The sequence below is a fragment of the Octodon degus genome, unplaced genomic scaffold (genome assembly GCF_000260255.1).
Source record: "Octodon degus isolate 3935 unplaced genomic scaffold, OctDeg1.0 scaffold00332, whole genome shotgun sequence".
Classification (NCBI taxonomy): Eukaryota; Metazoa; Chordata; class Mammalia; order Rodentia; family Octodontidae; genus Octodon; species Octodon degus.
In genome coordinates this window covers 267,828-286,468 of record NW_004524908.1, presented here as the reverse complement: position 1 = coordinate 286,468, position 18,641 = coordinate 267,828, and positions in this window count along the sequence as shown.

Here is an 18,641-nt window from a genome sequence, read left to right as displayed (position 1 = left end):
TGTTTCTAAGTGTGAGTTCTTAATGCACAAGAGCCGGCTAAGCTCCAGCTTCTTTGGGAAGCAGGGCTTTGCATTTCCTGTTCTATAAGGTGCAACTCAGAGCTCTGTGTAAAATATCACTTTTGTAACTAAGGTACGTCACAGTTCGGCGATGTGGAAAGAGTTTCAAATCAGTCAGTATCCTAAGAGAAAGCATCCGTGAAAATTTTGACTTTCCAGCTGGTGGTGCAGAAAAACTGCGACAGGTTTTTTTCTCTCCCATTCATTCCTATGGGCAAAGAGGCAGAAACACGTTTTTAGAAGCCAGTGCCCTGAGGAGAGCTGCTTGTTTCTACTACAAGATTTGTGTTTCTAAGGGTGTATTCTTAATGTAGAAGAACCAGCTAAACTCCAGCTTCCTTGGGAAGCCAATGCCTGTTCCTGTATATGGCGCAACACAGAACACTGGCTGAAACGTCACTTTTCAAACAAAAGTGCTTCACAGTTTTGCGCTTTGCAAACAGTGGCATATATTTCTGTCTCCTTATAGACAGCATCCGTGAAGTTGAAGACTTTCCAGCTGGAGAGGCCGAGAAACTGAAGAAGGTTGTTCTCTCCCATTCATTTCTATGGGCAAAGAGCCACAAACTCTTTTCTATACTGCTGTGCCCTCAGGAGAGCTGCTTGTTTCTACAGCATGATTTGTGTTTCTATGTGTGAATTTTTAGTGTAGAAGAGCCAGCTAAGCTTCAGCTTCTTTGTGCAACAGGGCACTCCTATTCTTGTTCCTGTATACGGCACAAAGAAAAACTCTGGCTTAAATGTCACTGTTTAACTAAATTTCTGCACAGTTTCCCTGTGTGAAAAGAGTGGCAAATCATTCATTCTAATAAGAGAAAGCAACCGTGATGTTTGTGACTTTCCAGTTGGATGTGCAGAGAAACTGCATAAGATGTTTCTCTCTCGCATTCATTCCTATGCTCAAAGAGCCAGAAACACGTTTCTAGACTCCAGTGTCCTGAGGCGAGCTACTTGTATGTACTGCATTACTTGTGTTTCTAAGTGTGACTGCTTAATGCAGAAGAGGCAGCTAAACTCCAGCTTCCTTGGGAAGCAGGGCACACCTATTCCTGTTCTGTATATGGGGCAACACAGAACTCTGTCTAAAGCAACACTTTTGGAATTAAAGTACTTCACTGTTCCGTGCTCTGAAAAGAGTGGCAAATCATTCAGTCTCCTAAGATAAAGCATCCGTGTCGTTTGTTACTTTCCAGCTAGAGATGCAGAGAAACTGCAGAAGGATGTTCTCTCTCCCATCCATTCCTATGGGCAAATAGGCACAAACACATTTCTAGACCCCAGTGCCCTGAGGAGAGCTGCTAGTTTCTACTGCATTATAAGAGATTTTAAGTGTGAGTCCCTAATGCAGAAGAGCCAGCTAAGCTCCATATTCTTTGCAAGTAGGGCACTCCAATTTCTGTTCCTGTATACGGCCCAGCACAGCACTCTGGCTAAAATGTCACTTTTGTAACTAAAGTACTTCAGAGTTCTGTGCTCTGCAAACAGTGGCAAATCATTCAGTCTCCTAAGAGAAAGCAACTGAGAAGTTTGTGACTTTCCTGCTAGAGGTGCAATGAAAGTGCAGAATGTTGTTCTCTCTCCTTTTCATTACTATAGGCAAAGAGCCACAAACATGCTTCGAGACTGCAGTTCCCTGAGGAGAGCTGCTTGTTTCTACTCCATGATTTGTGTTTCTAAGTGTGAGTTCTTAATGCAGAAGAGCCAGGTAACCTGCAGCTTCCTTGGGAAAAAGGGCACTGCAATACCTGTTTCTGTGTACTGTGCTACACAGAACTCTGCCTAAACGTCACTTTTGTAACTAAAGTACTTAACAGTTCAGCGCTCTGAGAAGAGTAGCAAAACATTCATTCTCTTAACAGAGAGCATCCATGAAGTTTGTGACTTTCCAGCTGGAGGTGCAGAGAAACTGCAGAAGGTTGTTCTCTCTCCCATTCATTCCTGTTGGTAAATAGTAAAAAACACATTTCTAGACTCCAGTGACCTGAGGAGAGCTCATTGTTTTTATTGCATGATTTGTGCTTTTAAGTGTGAGTTCTTAAAGCAGAAGGGCCAGCTAAGGTCCAGCTTCTTAGGGAAGCAGGGCAATCCAATGACTGTTCTTGTATAGGTCTCAACACAGAACTCTGGCTAAAACGTCACTTTTGTAACTAAATCACTTCACTGTTCCAAGCTTTGTAAACCCTGTTAAATCATTCAGTTTCCTAAAGGAATGCATCCATGAAGTTTGTGACTTTCCAGGTAGAAGTGCAGAGAAACTGCAGGTATTTTTTCTCTCTCTTTCCTTCCTATGGGCAAAGAGGCACAAAGTAGTTTCCAGAATCCCATGCCCTGAGGAGAGCTCCTTCTTTCTACTACATGATTTGTTTTTCTAAGTGTGAGTTCTTAGTACAGAACAGCCACCGAAGCAACAGATTCTTTGGCAAGCAGGTCACACCAATTCATGTTCCTGTATATGTCGCAAAACACAACTCTGACTAAAACGTCACTTTAGTAACTAAAGAACTTCACAGCTCCCCACTGTGAAACAGTGGCAAATCATTTAGTCTCCTAAGAGAAAGCTTCCGTGAAGTTTGTGACATTCCAACTGGAGGTGCAGAGATACTGCAGAAGTTTGTTCTCTCTCCCATTCTTTACTATAGACAAATAGCCACACACATGTTCCTAGACGCCAGTGCCTTGAGTAGAGCTGCTTGTTTCTATTACATGATTTGTGATTCTTAGTGTGAGTTCTTAATGCTGAAAAGCCAGCTAATCTCCCTGTTCTTGGGAAGTAGGGCACTCCAATGCCTGTTCCTTTATATGGCGCAACATAGATCTCTGGCTAAAACATCACTTTTGTAACTAAAGTACTGCAGATATCAGCGATCTCCAATCAGGGGCAAATCATTCAGTCTCCTAAGGGTAAGCATCCGTGAAGTTTGTGACTTTACAGCTGGAGGTGCAGAGAAACTGAAGAAGGTTGTTCTCTCTCCCATTCATTCCTACATGCAAAGAGCCACAAAGATTTTTCTACACTCCATTGACCTGAGGGGAGCTGCTTGTTTCTACTCCATGATATGTGTTTCTAGGTGTGAGTTATTAATGCAGAAGAACCAGCTAAGCACCAGCTTCTTTATGAAGCAGGGAATTCCAATGCCTGTTCCCTTATATTGCGCAAAAGAGAAATCTTGCTAAAACGTCACTTTTCTAACTAAAGTATTTACAGTTCCGCACTCTGCAAAGAGTATCAGATCATTCATTTTCCTAAGAGAAAGCATTCGTGAAGTTTGTGACTTGCCACAGAGAAAATGCAGAAGGTTGTTCTCTCTCCCATTCATTTCTATGGGCAAAGAATCACAAACTCTATTCTAGATTCCAGTGCCCTGAGGAGAGCTGCTTGTTTCTACTGCATGATTTGTGTTTCTAAGTGTGAGTTCTTAACGCCGAAGGGTCACCTAATCTCCAGGTTCTTTGGCAAGCAGTGCACTCCAATGCATGTTTCTGTATACCGGGCAAAACAGAATTCTGGCTAAAACTTAATATATGCAAGTAAAGTAGTTCACAGTTACATGCATTGAAAAGAGTGTCAAAACATTCAGCCGCCTAAGAGAAAGCATCCGTGTATTTTGTGACTTTCCACCTGGAGGTGCAGAGAAACTGCATCAGGTTGTTCTCTCCCCATTCATTCCTATAGACCAAGAGACACAAACACATTTCTACATTCCAGTGAGGAAGCTGCTTGTTTCAACTTCATGAAATGTGTTTCTATTTGTGAGTTCTTAATACAGAAAAGCCACCTATTCTCCAGCTACTTTTGAATGCAGGGTACTCCAATGCCTGTTCCTCTATATGGCACAACACAGAAATTGCTAAAACGTCACTTTTGTAACTAAAGTACTTCACTCTTCCGCACTGTGCACACAGTGGCAAAGTATTCAGTCTAATGAGAGAAAGCATCCATGAAGTTTGTGACTTTCCATCTGGAAGTGCAGGGAAACCACAGAATGTTGTTCTCTCTCCCATCATTCCTCTGGGCAAAGAGCCACAAACTCATTTCTAGACTCCAATGCCCTGAGTAGAACTGCTTCTTTCTACTGCATGATTTGTGTTTCTAAGTGTGAGTTCTTAGTGCAGAAGAGCCACATAAGATTCAGTTTCTTTGACAAGCAGGGCACTCCAGTTCCTGTTCCTTTATAGGGCGCAACACAGAACTCTGTCTAAAAGGTTACTTTTCTAACTAAAGTACAACTCAGTTCAGTGCTGTGAAAAGAGTTTCAAATCATTAAGTCTCCTAAGAGAAATCATCCGTGAAGTTTGTGACTTTCCAGTTGGAGGTGCAGAGAACCTGCAGTAGGATTTTCTCTCTTCCACTCATTCTTATGGGCAAAGAGCCACAAACAGGTTATTAGACTTCTGTGCCCTGAGGAGAGCAGCTTCTTTCTACTGCGTGATTTGTGTTTCCCAGTGTGAGTGCTTAATACAGAAAAGCCAGCTAAGCTGCAGCTCCTTTTGGAGGCAGGACACAACAATGCCTGTTCCTGTATATATCGCAACACAGAACTCTGGATAAAATGTCACTTTTGTAACTGAAGTACTTCACAGTTGCGCTCATTGCAAACAGTGGAAAATCAATCAGTCTCCTAAGAGAAAGCATTCGTGAAGTTTGTGACTTTCTACCTGGAGGTGCAGAGAAACTGCAGAAGGTTGTTCTCTCTCCCATACATTCCTAATGGCAAAGAGGCACAAACACGTTTCTAGACTCCAGTGCCCTTAAGAGAGATGCTTGTTTCTACTGCATGGTTTCTGTTTCTAAGTGTGAGTTCTTCATGCAGAAGAGCCAGCTAAGCTCCAGCTTCTTTGGGAAGCAGGGCACTGCACTCCCTGTTCTTCTATAAGGTGCAATTCAGAACTCTGGCTAAAATGTCACTTTTATAACTAAAGTATGTCACTGTTCTAAGCTGTGAAAAGAGTGTCAAATCCTTCAGTCTCCTAAGAGAAATCATCAGTGAAGTTTTTGACTTTCCACCTAGAGATGCAGAGAAACGGCAGAAGGTTGTTCTCTCTCCCATTCATTCCTACTGACAAAGAAGCATAAACACATTTCTAGACTCCAGTGCCTTTAAGAGAGATGCTTGTTTCTACTGCATGGTTTCTGTTTCTAAGTGTGAGTTCTTCATGCATAAGATCCAGCTAAGCTCCAGCTTCTTTGCCAAGCAGGACACTCCAGTGCCTATTCCTGTATATAGAGCAACACAGAACTCTGGCTAATACTTCACATTTGCAACTAAAGTGCTTCACAGTTCTGTGCTGTGAAAAGAGGGCACATCATTCAGTCTCCTACTAGAAAACATCCATGATGTTGAAGACTTTCCAGCTGGTGGTGCAGAGAAACTAAAGAAAGTTTTTCTCTTTCCCATTCATTTCCATGGGCAAAGAGCCACAAAAACTTTTCTAGACTGCAGTGCCCTCAGGAGAGCTGCTTGTTTCTACTGTAAGATTTGTGTTTCTAAGTTTGAGTCCTTAACGCAGAAGAGCCACCAAAGCTCCATCATCCTTTGGAAACAGGGCACTCCAGTGCATGTACCTGTATACGGTGCAAATCAGAAATCTGTCTAAAACATCACTTTTGTAACTAAAGTAATTCACAGGACCACGCTCTGCAAACAGTGGCAAAACTTTCAGTCTCCTAAGAGACAGCATCCGTAAAGTTTCTGACTTTCCATCTGCAGGTGCAGAGAAACAGCAGAAGTTTGTTCTCCCTAATATTCATTCCTATGGGCAAAAAGCCACAAACCAGGTTCTGGGCTCCAGTAACTGACGAGAGCTTCTTGTTTCCTTTGCATAATTTGTGTTTCTAAGTGTGAGTTCCTAATGCAGAGGAGACAGCTAAGCTCCAGCTTCTTTGCGAAGCAGGGCAATCCAATGCCTATTCCTGTATATGGCGCAACACAGAACACTGGCTAAATCCTCACCATGGTAACTAAAGCAATTCACAGTTCCCCGCAGTGAAATGAGTGGCAAATCCTTCAGTCTCCTAAGTGAAAGCATCCTTGAAGTTTGTAACTTTCCTGCTGCAGGTTGCAGAGAAACTGCAGAAGGTTGATCTCTCTCCCATTCATTCCAATGGGTAAAGTGCCACAAACACGTTTCTAGACTCCAGTGCCCTGAAGAGAGTTGCTTGTTTCAACTGCATGATTTGTGTTTCTAAGTGTGAGTTCTTAATGCAGAAGAGCCAGATAAGCTCCAGCTTCTTTGGCAAGCAGGGCACTCCAGTGCATGTTCCTGTATACGGCACAACAAAAAACACAGTCTAAAACATCAATTTTGTAATTAAAGTACGTGACAATTCCGCGCTTTGAAAAGAGTGGCAAATAATTCAGTCTCTTAACAGAAAGCATCCCGAAAGATTGTGACTTTCCAGCTGGATGTGCAGAGAACCTGCTGAAGGTTGTTCTATCTCCCACTCATTACTATGGGCAAAGAGCCACAAAACTATTCTAGACTCCAGTGCCCTAAGGAGAGCTGCTTGTTTCTACAGCATGATTTGTGTTTTTAAGTGTGAGTTCTTAAAGCAGAAGAGCCAGCTTGGCACCAGCCTCTTTGGCATGTAGGGCACTCCAATGCCTGTTCCTTTATACCGTGCAACACAGAACTCTGGCTAAAACGTCACTTTTGTAACTAAAGTACTCCACAGCTGTGCACTCTGAAAATAGTAGCAAATCATTCAGTCTTGGAAGAGAAAGCAACAGTGAAGTTTGTGGCTTTCCAGCTAGAGGAGCAGAGAAACTTAAGTAGGTTTATCTCTCTCCCATTCATTCCTACAGGCAATGAGCCCCAAACAGGTTTCCAGGCTCCAGTTCGCTGAGGAAAGCTGCTTGGTTCTATTGCATGATTTGTGTTTCTATGTGTGAGTTCTTAATGCATAAGAGCCCGCTAAGTTTTAGCTTCTTTGTCAACAGGGCACTCCTATTTTTGTTCCTGCATACAGCGCCACAAAAAACTCTAGCTTAAACGTCACTTTTCTAACTAAATTACTTCACAGTTCCCCACTGTGAAAAGAGTGGCAAGTCCTTCATTCTAATAAGAGAAAGCAACCGTGATGTTTGTGACTTTCCAGTTGGATGTGCAGAGAAACTGCAGAAGGATTTTCCCTCTCCAATTCATTCCTATGCTCAAAGAGTCAGAAACCACGTTTCTAGACTCCAGTGCCTTGAGGAGAGCTGCTTGTTTCTACTGCATGATTTGTGTTTCTAAGTGTGACTGTTTAATGCAGAAGAGGCAGCTAAACTCCAGCATTTTGTGAAGCAGAGCACACCTATTCCTGCTCCTGTATACGGCGCAATAGAGAATTCTATCTAAAACAGCACTTTTGGAATTAAAGTACTTCAGTGTTCCATTCTCTGAAATGAGTGGCAAATCATCCGTGACTTTTCTGACTTTCCAGCTAGAGATGCATAGAAACTGCAGAAGGTTGTTCTCTCCCATTCATTCCTATGCACAAAGAGCCAGAAACACGTATCTAGACTCCAGTTCCCTGAGGAGAGCTGTTTGTTTCTACTGCATGATTTGTGTTTCTATGTGTGAGTTCTTAATGCAGAAGAGCCAGCTACACTTCAGCTTCTTTGTGAAACAGGGCACTCCATTGCCTGTTCCTGTATAGTGCTCAAGAAAAAACTCTGGCTTATACGTCACTCTTGAAACTAAAGTACTTCACAGTTCCACGCTGTGAAAATGTGGCAAATAATTCAGTCTAATAAGAGAAAGCATCCTTGAAGTTTATGACTTTCCAGACGGCGGTGCAGAGAAACTGCAGAAGGTTTTTCTCTATCCCATTCGTTCATATGGGCAAAGAGGCACAAACACATTTCTAGACTCCAGTGCCCTGAGTAGAGTTGTTTGTTTCTACAACATGATTTGTGATTCTATGTGTGAGTGCCTAATGCAGAAGAGCCAGCTAAAGCCCATCTTCTTTGGCACGTAGGGCACTCCTATTCCTGGTCCTCTATAAGGCACAACGCAGAACTCGGGCTAAAACATCACTTTTGTAACTAAAGTACTTCACTGTTCTTCACTCTGCAAATAGTGGCAAATATTCAGTCTCCTAAGAGAAAACATGCGTGACGTATGTGACTTTCCAGCTGGAAGTGCAGAGAAACTGCAGAAGTTTGTTCTCTCTCCCATTCATTCCTGTGGGAAAGAGCCACAAAAACGTTTTCAGACTGCAGTGCCCTGAGGATAGCTGCTTGTTTCTACTGCATGATTTGTGTTTCTCAATGTGAGTTCTTAATGCAGAAGACCCACATAAGGTACAGCTTCTTTGGTAAGCAGGGCTCACCAATGCATATTCCTGTATAGGGCGCAGCACAAAACTCTGGCTAAAACGTCACTTTTGCAACTAAAGTACTTCAGAGTGCCGCCCTGTGAAAATAGTGGCAAATAATTCAGTCTCCTAACACAAACTTCCGTGAATTTGTGACTTTCGAGCTTGAGGTGGAGAGCAAGTGCAGAAGGTTGATCTTTTTCCATTCATTCCCATGGGCAAAGAGGCACAAACTCGTTTCCAGACTCCATTTGCCTGAGGAGAGCTGCTTGTTTCTATAGCAGGATTTGGGTTTCTAAGTTTGAGTTCTTATTTTTTTTTATTTTTCATTTTTTTTGACACAACCGGGGATTGAACTCAGGCCCTTGCGCTTCACAGGCAAGTGTTTATTCTACTTAGCCATCTCCCTGGCCCCATAAGTTTGAGTTCTTAATGCAGAAGAGCCAGCCGAACTCCAGTTTCTTTGGGAAGCAGGGCAGTCCAAAACCTATTCATGTATACCGCGCAACACAGAACTCTTACTAAAATGTAACTACTGTAGATAAAGTACTTAGCAGTTCCGCACTGTGAAAAGAGTGGCAGATCATTCAGTCTCATAACAGAAAGCATCCGTGAAGGTTATGAACTTCCAGCTAGAGGTGCAGAGAAACTGCAGAATGTTATTCTCTCTCCCTTTCATTCCCATGGGCCTAGAGCCACAAACTGGTTTCTACACTCCAATGTCCTGGGGAGAGCTACTTGTTTCTACTGCATGATTTGTGTTTTTGAATGTGAGTTCTTAATGCAGAAGATTCAGCTAAGCTCCAGCTTCTTTGGGAAGCAGGGCACACCAATTCCTGGTCCAGTATACGGCGCAACACAGAACTCTGGCTAAAACATCACATTTGTAACTGAAGCTCTTCACCGTTCCTCGCTCTGCAAACGGTGGCAAATATTCAGTCTCATAAGAGAAAGCATCCGTGAAGCTTTTGACTTTCCAGCTGGAGGTGCAGAAGAACTGCAGATGGTTGTTCTCTCTCCCATTCAATCGTATGGGCAAAGAGCCACAAGTAGGTTTGCAGACTCCTGTGCCCTGAGGAGACCTGCTTGTTTCTACTGCATGATTTGTGTTTCTAACTGTGGGTTAATGCAGAAGAGCCAGCTAAGCTCCAGCTTCTTTGGGAAGCAGGGCACTCCAATGCATTTTTCCTGTATTCAATTTTGTAACTAAAGTACACCCTTTATTCCGCGCCGTGAATTGATTGGCAGATCATTCAGTCTCTTAACAGAAAGCATCCGTGAAGTTGTGACTTTCCAGCTGGAGGTGCAGAAAATCTGAAGAAGATTGTTCTCTTTCCCATACATTCCTGTGGGCAAAGAGGCACAAACACGTTTATAGACTCCAGTGTCCTCAGGAGAGCTGCTTATTTCTACTGCATGATTTGGGTTTCTCAGTGTGAGATTTTAATGCAGAAGAGACACTGAATCTCCAGCTTTTTTGGCAAGCAGGGCGCTCCAATGCCCGTTCCTGTACACTGCGCAACACGGAACTCTGGCTAAAACATCACAGTTGCAACTAAAGCACTTCACAGTTCCTCGCTCTGCAAACAGGGGCAAATATTCAGTCTCCTATGTGAATGCATCAGTGTAGTTTGTGACATTCCAGCTGGAGGTGCAGAGTAAGAGAAGAAGGTTGATCTCTCTCCCATTCATTCCTAAAGGCAAAGAGCCACAATCACGGTTCTACACTCCAGTGCCTGAGGAGAGGAGCTTGTTTCTACTGTATGATTTGTGTTTTTCAGTGTGAGTTCTTAATGCAAAACAGCCAACTAAGCTCCAGTTTCTTTGGCAACCAGGACACAGAATGCATGCTCTCTATATGGCGCAACAAAGAACTCAGTCTAAAACATCCCTTTTGTAATTAAAATATTTCACAAATCCGCCCTGGAAAAAAGAGTGGCAAATCATTCAGTCTCCCAGGAGAAAGCATCCTTGAAGTCTATGACTTTCTATCTGGAGATGCAGAGAACCTGCAGAAGGTTGGTCTCTCTCCAATTGATTCCTGTGATAAAAGGGGCACAAACACATTTCTAGAATATAGTGCCCTGAGGAAAGCTGCCGGTTTCTACTGCATTATTTGTGTTTCTAATTGTGAGTTCTTAATGCACAATATACACCAAAGTCCAGCTTTGGGAAGCAGTGCACTCCAATGCCTCTTCCTGTATACAGCGCAACACAGATCTCTGGCTAAAACCTCCCTTTTGTAAGTAAAGTACTTCACAGTTCTGCGCTGTGAAAAGAGTGTCACATCATTCAGTCTCCTAACATAAAGCATCTGTGATATTTGTGACTTTCCAGATGGAGTTGAAGAGAAACTGAAGAAGGTTGTTCCCTCTCCCATTCATTCCTATGTGCAAAGATCCACAAACGCGTTTCTAGACTCCAGAGCCCAGAAGAGAGCTGCTTATTTCTACAGCACGACTGTGTTTCTAAGTGTGCGTTCCTAATGCAGAAGATACAGCTAAGCTCCACCTTCTCTGGGAAGCATGCACTCTAATGCCTGTTCCTTTATATGGCCCAACACAGAATTCTGGCTAATACGTCACTTTTTTTACTAAAGTACTTCACAGATTTGTGCTGTTCACGCAGTGGAAAATCCTTCAGTCTAATGAGAGAAAGCATCCATGAAGTTTGTGACTTTCCAGCTGGAGGTGCAGACAAACTGCAGAAGTTTGTACTCTCTCCCATTAATTCCTATGTGCAAAGACACACGAACACGTTTCCAGACTCCAGTGCCCTGAGGAGAGCTGCTTGTTTCTACTGCAAGGTTTGTGTTTCTAAGTGTGAGTTCTTAATGCTGAAGAGACAACTAAGCTCCAGCTTCTTTTATCAAGCAGGGCACTCTAATCAATATGCCTGTATGTGGCGACAGAGAATTCTGGCTGAAACACCATTCGTGTAACTAAGGTACTTCACAGTTCTGCGCTGTGAAACGAGGGGCAAATCATTCAGTCTAAAAAGGAAAGCATCAGTGAAGTTTGTGACTTTCCAGGTGGAGGTGCAAAGAAACTGTAGAAGTGTGTTTTCTCTCCAATTCATTCCTAAGAGCAGAGATCCACAAATGCCTTTCTAGACTGCAGTGCCCAGAGGAGAGCTGTTTCTTTCTATAGCATGATTGTGATTCTAAGTGTGAGTTCTTAATTCAGAAGAGACAGCTGAGCTCCAGCTTCTCTGGGAAGCAAAGCACACCAATGCCTGTTTCTTTATATGGCGCAAAACAGAACTCTGGCTAATTCTTCCATTTTGTAACTAAAGTACTTCACAGTAGCAAGATGTGAAAAGAGTGGCAGATCATTCATTGCCTAACAGAAACATCCGTGAAGTTTGTGACTTACCATCTGGAGGTGCAGAGAAACTGCAGAAGGGTGTTCTCTCGCCCATTCATTCCTATGGATAAAGAGCCACAAACACGATTCTAGACTCCAACCAGTGTGGAGAGATGCTTATTTCTAATGCATGATTTGTATTTCTACCTGTGAATTCTTAATGCAGAAGAGCCAGCTAAGCTCCAGCTTCTTTAAGAAGCAGTGCACTCCAATGCCTGTTCCTTTATACGGGGCCACAAAGAACTCTGGCTAACACTTCACTTTTCTAACTATAGTAATTCACAGTTTCGCGTGGTGCACACAGTGGCAAATCATTCAGTCTAATGAGAGAAAGCATTCATGAAGTTTTTGACTTAACTGCTAGAGGTGCATAGAAATTGCAGAAGGCTGTTCTCTCTCCCATTCATTCCTATGGGCAAAGAGACACAAACACGTTTCTAGATTCCAGTGAGCTGAGGAGAGCTGCTTGTTTCTACTGCATGATTTGCGTTTCCATGTTTGAGTTCTTATTGCATAAGAGGTAGCTAATCTCCAGCTTGTTTGGGAAGCAGGGCACTCCAAAGCCTGTTCCTCTACACGGTGCAACACAGAACTCTGGGTAAAACTTCACTTTTGTGACTAAAGTACTTCACAGTTCCACACTGGGCACACAGTGGAAAATCATTCAGTCTAATGAGAGAAAGGATCCATGAATTTGTGACTTTCCATCTGGAGGTGGACAAAAACTGCAGAATGTTGTTCTCTCTCCCATTAATTCCTATGTGCAAAGAGGCACAATCACGTTTCTAGACTCCAGTTCCCTGTAGAGAGCTGCTTGTTTATATTGCATGATTTGTGTTTCTAAGTGTAAGTTCTTAATGTAGAAGAGCCACCGAAGCTCGAGCTTCTTTGGGAAGCAGGGCACTCCGATTCCTGTTCCTGTATACAGCGCAACAGAAAACTCTGCCTAAAACTTCACTTTAGTAACTAAAGTACTGTGCAGATCTGAACTCTGCAAACAGTAGCAAATAATTCAGTCTCCTAAGAGAAAGAATCCATGAAAATTTGACTTTCCAGCTGGAGGTGCAGAGAAAATGCAGAAGGTTGTTCTCTCTCTGATTCATTCCTATGGGCAAAGAGCCACAAACTCGTTTCTAGACTCCAGTGCCCGGAGGAGAGCTGCTTGTTTCTACCACATGATTTGTGTTTCTATATCTGAGTTCATATTGCTGAAGAGGAAGCTAAGCTCAAGCTTCTTTGGGAAACAAGGCACTCCAATGCTTGTTCCTGTATTCAGCGCAACACAAATCTCTGGCTAAAATTCCACTTTTGTAACAAAAGTACTTCACAGTTCTACGCTGGACACACAGTGTAAAATCATTCAGTGTAATGAGAGAAAGCATCCGTGAAGTTTGTGAATTTCCAACTGAAGGTGGACAAAAACATCAGAAGGTTGTTCTCTCTCCCATTCATTCCTATGGGCAAAGAAGCACAATCACGTTTCTAGACTTCAGTGACCTGAAGTGAGCTGCTTGTTTCTACTGCATGATTTGTGCTTCTAAGTTTCAGTTCATATGGCTGAAGAGGTGGCTAAGCTCCAGTTTCTTTGGGAAGCAGGGTAATGCAATGCCTGTTCCTGTACACCACGCAACATGGAACTCTGACTAAATCAACACTTTTGTAACTAAAGTACTTCACAGGTCCGCAATCTAAAAACAGTTGACAAACATTCACTTGCCTAAGGGAAATTATAAGTGAAGTTTTTGACTTTCCAGCTGGAGGTGCAGAGAAACTGCAGAAGGTTTTTCTCGCTCACATTTATTCTTAGGGGCAAAGAGACACAAACACGTTTCTAGCTCAAGTTCCCTGAGGAGAGTTACTTGTTTTTATTGCATGATTTGTGATTCTAAGTGTGATTTCTTAGTACAAATGCGCACGTATGCTCCAGTTTCTTTGGCAAGCAGGGCACTCCAATGCCTGTTCCACTATACGGTGCAACACAGAACTCTGGCTAAAACATCACTTTTGTAACGAAAGTACTTCACAGTTCCTAGCTCTGCAAAGAGTGGCACATATTCCATCTCCTAAGAAAAAGCATCCGTAAAGTTTGTGACTTTCCAGCTGGAGTTGCAGCAAAGTTCAGAAATTACTGCGCATATCTGCGCTCTCAAACAGATAGTAAATAATTCAGTCACCTAATAGAAAGAATCCATGAATATTTGACTTTCCAGCTGGAGGTGCAGAGAAACTGCAGAAGGTTGATCTCTCTCCCATTCATTCCTATGGTCAAAGTGCCACAAACATGTTTCTAGACTCCAGTGCCCTGAGGAGAGCTGCTGGTTTCTATTGAATGATTTGAGTTTCTAAACTTGAGTTCATATTGCTAAAGTGGTAGCTAAGCTCCAGCTTCTTTGGGAAGCAGGACACTCCAATGCCTGCTCCTGTACATGGTGCAAAATACAACTCTGGCTAAAACTTCACTTTTGTAACTAAAATATTTCACAGGTCCACACTCTGAAAGCAGTGGGAAATCATTCAGTTTCCTAAGTGAAAGCATCCATGAGGTTTGTGACTTTCGAGCTGGAGGTGCAGAGAACCTGCAGAAAGTTGTTCTCTCTCTCATTAATTCCTAAGTGCAAAGAGGCACAAACACTTTTCTAGACTCCAGTTCCCTGAGGAGAGCTCCTTGTTTATATTGCATAATTTCTGTTTCTAAGTGTGATTTTCTAGTGCAGAAGCGCCACCTATGCTCCAGCTTCTTTGGGAAGCAGGGCATTCTAATGCCTGTTCCTGTATACGGTGCAACACAGAATTCTGGCTAAATCGTCACTTTTTAACTAAAGTACTGCACATTTCCGCGCTTTGCAAACAGTGTCAAATCATTCAGTCTCCTAACAAAAACCATTCGTAAAGTTGTGACTTTCCAGCTAGAGGTGCAGTGAACCTGCAAAAGGTTTATCTCTCTCCCATTCATTTCTATGGGCAAAGAGCCACAAACTTGTTTCTGGACTCTAGTGCCCTGAGGAGAGCTGCTAGTTTCTACAGAATGATTTGTGTTTCAAAGTGTGAGTTCTTAAAGCAGAAGAGCCAGTTAAGCGCCAGCTTCTTTGGGAAGCAGAGTACTTCAATTCCTATTCCATTCTAAGGCGCAACACAGAACTCTGGCTAAAACGTCACTTTTGTAACTGAAGTACTTCAGAGTTCCGTGCTTTGCAAACAATGGCAAGTCATTCAGTCTCCTAAGAGAAAGCATCCGAAAAGTTTGTACTTTCCAATTGGAGGTGCAGTGAAAATGCAGTAGGTTGTTCTCCCACACATTCATTCCTATGGGCAAAGAGCCACAAACAATTTCTAAACTGCAGTGCCCTGGGGAGAGCTGCTTGTTTGTATGGCATGATTTGTGTTTCTAAGTGTGAGTTCTTAATGCAGAAGAGCCAGCTAAGCTCCAGCTTCCTTGGGAAGCAGGGCACTCCTATGCCTGTTCCTTAATAAAGCGCAACACAGAACTCTGGCTAAAACTTCACTTTTGTAACTAAAGTACTTCACATTTATGCGGAGTGAAAAGCGTGGCAAATACTTCAGTCTCCTAAGAGAATGCATCCGTGTAGTTTGTGACTTTCTAGCTAGTGGTGCAGAGAAACAATAGAAGGTTGTTCTCTGTCCCATTCATTCCCATCGGCAAAGAGCCACAAACACGTTTATAGTACCAGTGCCCTGAGGAGAGGTGCTTGTTTCTCCTGCATGTTTTGTGTTTCTAATTGTGAGTTCTTAATGCAGAAGAGCCACCTAAGCTCCAGCTTCTTTGGCAAGCAGGGCACTCCAATGCTTATTCCTGTGCATGGTGTAAAACAGAATTCTGGCTAAAACGAAACTTTTGTAACTAAAGTACTTCACAGTTCTCCACTTAGAAAAGAGTGGCAAAACATTCAGTCTCCTAAGACAAAGCATCCGTGAAGTTTTTCAATTTCCACCTGGAGGTGCAGGGAAACAGCAAAATGTTGTTCTTTCTCCCGTTCATTTTTATGGGCAAAGAGGCACAAACACGCTTCTAGACTCCAGTGCCCTGAGGAGAGCTGTTTGTCTCTACTGCAATATTGTGTTTCTAAATGTGAGTTATAAAAGCAGCAGAGGCAGCTAAGCTCTAGCTTCTTTGGAAAGAAGGGCACTCCAATTCCTTTTCCTGTATATGGTGCAACACTGACCGCTGGCTAAAACCTCACTTTTGTAAGTAAAATACTGCACAGTTCCGTACTGTGAAAAGAGTCTCAAATAACTCAGTCTAATAGGAGAAAGCATGTGAGAAGTTTGTGACTTTCCAGCTGGAGGTACAGAGAAACTGAAGAATGTTGTTCTCTCACCCATTCATTCCTATAGTCACGGAAGCACAAACATGATACTACATTCCAGTGCCCTGAGGAGCGCTGCTTGTTTCTACTGCATGATTTGTGTTTCTACAAGTGAGTTCTTAAGGCAGAAGAGGCAGGTAAGCTCCAGCTTCTTTGGCAAGCAGGACACTCCAATACCTGTTCCTGTATACGGTGCAACACCGAACACTGGCTAAGATATCACTTTTGTACTTAAGTACTTCACAGTCCCTCTTTCTGCAAACAGTGGCAAATATTTCAGTATCCTAAGAGAATGAATCCGTGAATTGTGCGACTTTCCTGGTGGAGCTGAAGAGAAAATGCAGAAGTTTTTTCTCTGTCCATTTCATTCCTATGGGCAAAGATCTATAAAACACATTTGTAGACACCACTGCCCAAAGGAGAGCTGCTTGTTTTACAACATGATTGCGTTTCTAAGTGTGAGTTCTTAATGCAGAAGATCCAGCTAAGCTCCAGCTTCTCTGGGAATCAGGGCACTCCCATGTGTGTTCCTTTATATGGCAATATACAGAACTCTAGGTAAAACATCACTTTTGTAACTAAAGTTTTTCACAGATTTGCACTGTGTGCCCAGTGGAAAATCATTCAATCTAATGAGAGAAAGCTTCCGTGAAGTTTGTGACATTTCAGCTGAAGGTTAAGAGAAACTGCATTAGTTTGTTTTCTCCCCATTCATTCCTATGGGGCAAGAGCCACAAACACATTTCGAGACTCCAGTGCCCTGAGGAGAGCTACTTGTTTCTACTGCATGATTTGTGTTTCTAAGTGTGAGTTCTTAATGCCGAAGCGCCAGCTAAGCTCCAGCTTCTTTGCTAAGCAGGGCACAACAATTCTCGTTCCTGTATATGGCGCAACAAAGAACTCTGCCTAAAACTTCACTTTTGAAAATGAAGAACTTCACAGTTCCGCCCTCAGCAAACATTGGCAAATCATTAATTGTCCTACGAGAAAGCATCCGTGAATTTTGTGACTTTCCATCTCGAGGTGCTGAGAAACTGCAGGAGGTTGTTCTCTCTCCAATTTTTTCCTATGCGCAGAGAGGCACCATCACGTTTCTAGGCTCCAGGACTCTGAGGAGAGCTGCATGTTTCTACCGCATGATTTATGCTTCTTTGTGTGGACTCATAATACAGAAGAGCCAGCTAAGCTTCAGTTTCTTTACGAAGCTTGACACTCCAATGATTGTTCTTGCAACGGCGCAACACAGAACTCTGGCTAAAACATCACTTTTGTAACTAAAGTACTTCACAATTCCGCGGTGTTAAAAGAGTGGCAAATCATTCAGTTTCCTAAGAGAAAGCATCCTTGAAGTTTGTGACTTTCCAGCTGGAGGTGCAGAGAAAGTGCAGAAGGTTGTTCTCTCTCCCATTCATTGCTAAGGTCAAAGAGCCACAAACACGTTCCTAGACTCCAGTGCCCCGAGCAGAGTTGCTTGTTTCTACTGCATGAATTGTGTATGTAAGTGTGAGTTCTTAATGCAGAAGAGCCAGTTAAGCTCCAACTTCTTTGGCAAGTGGGGCATTCCAATGACAGTTTCCATATACGTCGCAAAACGTAAATGTAGCTACAACGTCACTTTTGTAACTAAAGAATTTCAAAGCTCCGGTGTTTGAAAAGAGTGGCAAATCATTCATTCTCCTAAGAGAATGCATCCATGAAGTTTGTGACTTTCTACCTGGAGGTGCAGAGAAACTGCAGAAGGTTGTTCTCCCTCTAATTCATTCCCAAGGGCAAAGAGCCACAAACACGTTTCTCGACTCCAGGGCCCTGAGGAGAGCTGCTTGTTTCTACTGCATGATTTGTGTTTCTAAGTGTGAGTTTTTAATGCAGAAGGGCCAGCTAAGCTCCAGCTTCTTTGGGAAGCAGGGCACTCCAATGTCTGTTCCTGTATATGGCGCAACAGAGAACACTGTCTAAAACGTCACTTTTGTAACTAAAGTATTTAACATTTCTGCGCTGTGAAAAGAGTGGCACATCATTCAGTGTCCTAACAGAAAGCATCCGTGAAGTTTGTGACTTTCCACCTGGAGGTGCAGAGAAACTGCAGAAGGTTGTTCCCTCTCTATTTCATTTTTATGGCTAAAGAGCCGTATACATGTTTCTAGACTCCAGTCGCCACAGGAGAGTTGCTTGTTTCTACAGCATGATTGTGTTTCTAAATGTGAGTGCTTAATGTAGTAGAGCCAGCTAAGCTCTAGCTACTTTGCGAAGCAAGGTACTCCAATGCCTATTCCTGTATGGGGAGCAACACAGAACTCTAGCTAAAACGTCACATTTGTAACCAAAGTACTTCACAGTTCAGCGATGTAAAGAGACTATCCAATCATTCAGTCTCTTAACAGAAAACGTGTGTGAAGTTTGTGACTTTCCAGGTGGAAGTGCAGAGAAACTGCAGATGGGTATTCTTTCTCCCATTCATTCCAATGGGCAAAGAGGGACAACATGTTTCTAGACTCCAGTGCACTGTGCAGACCTGCTTGTTTCTACTGCATGATTTGTGTTTCTAAGTGTGAGTTCTTAATGCAGAAGAGCCAGCTAAGCTCCAGCTTCTTT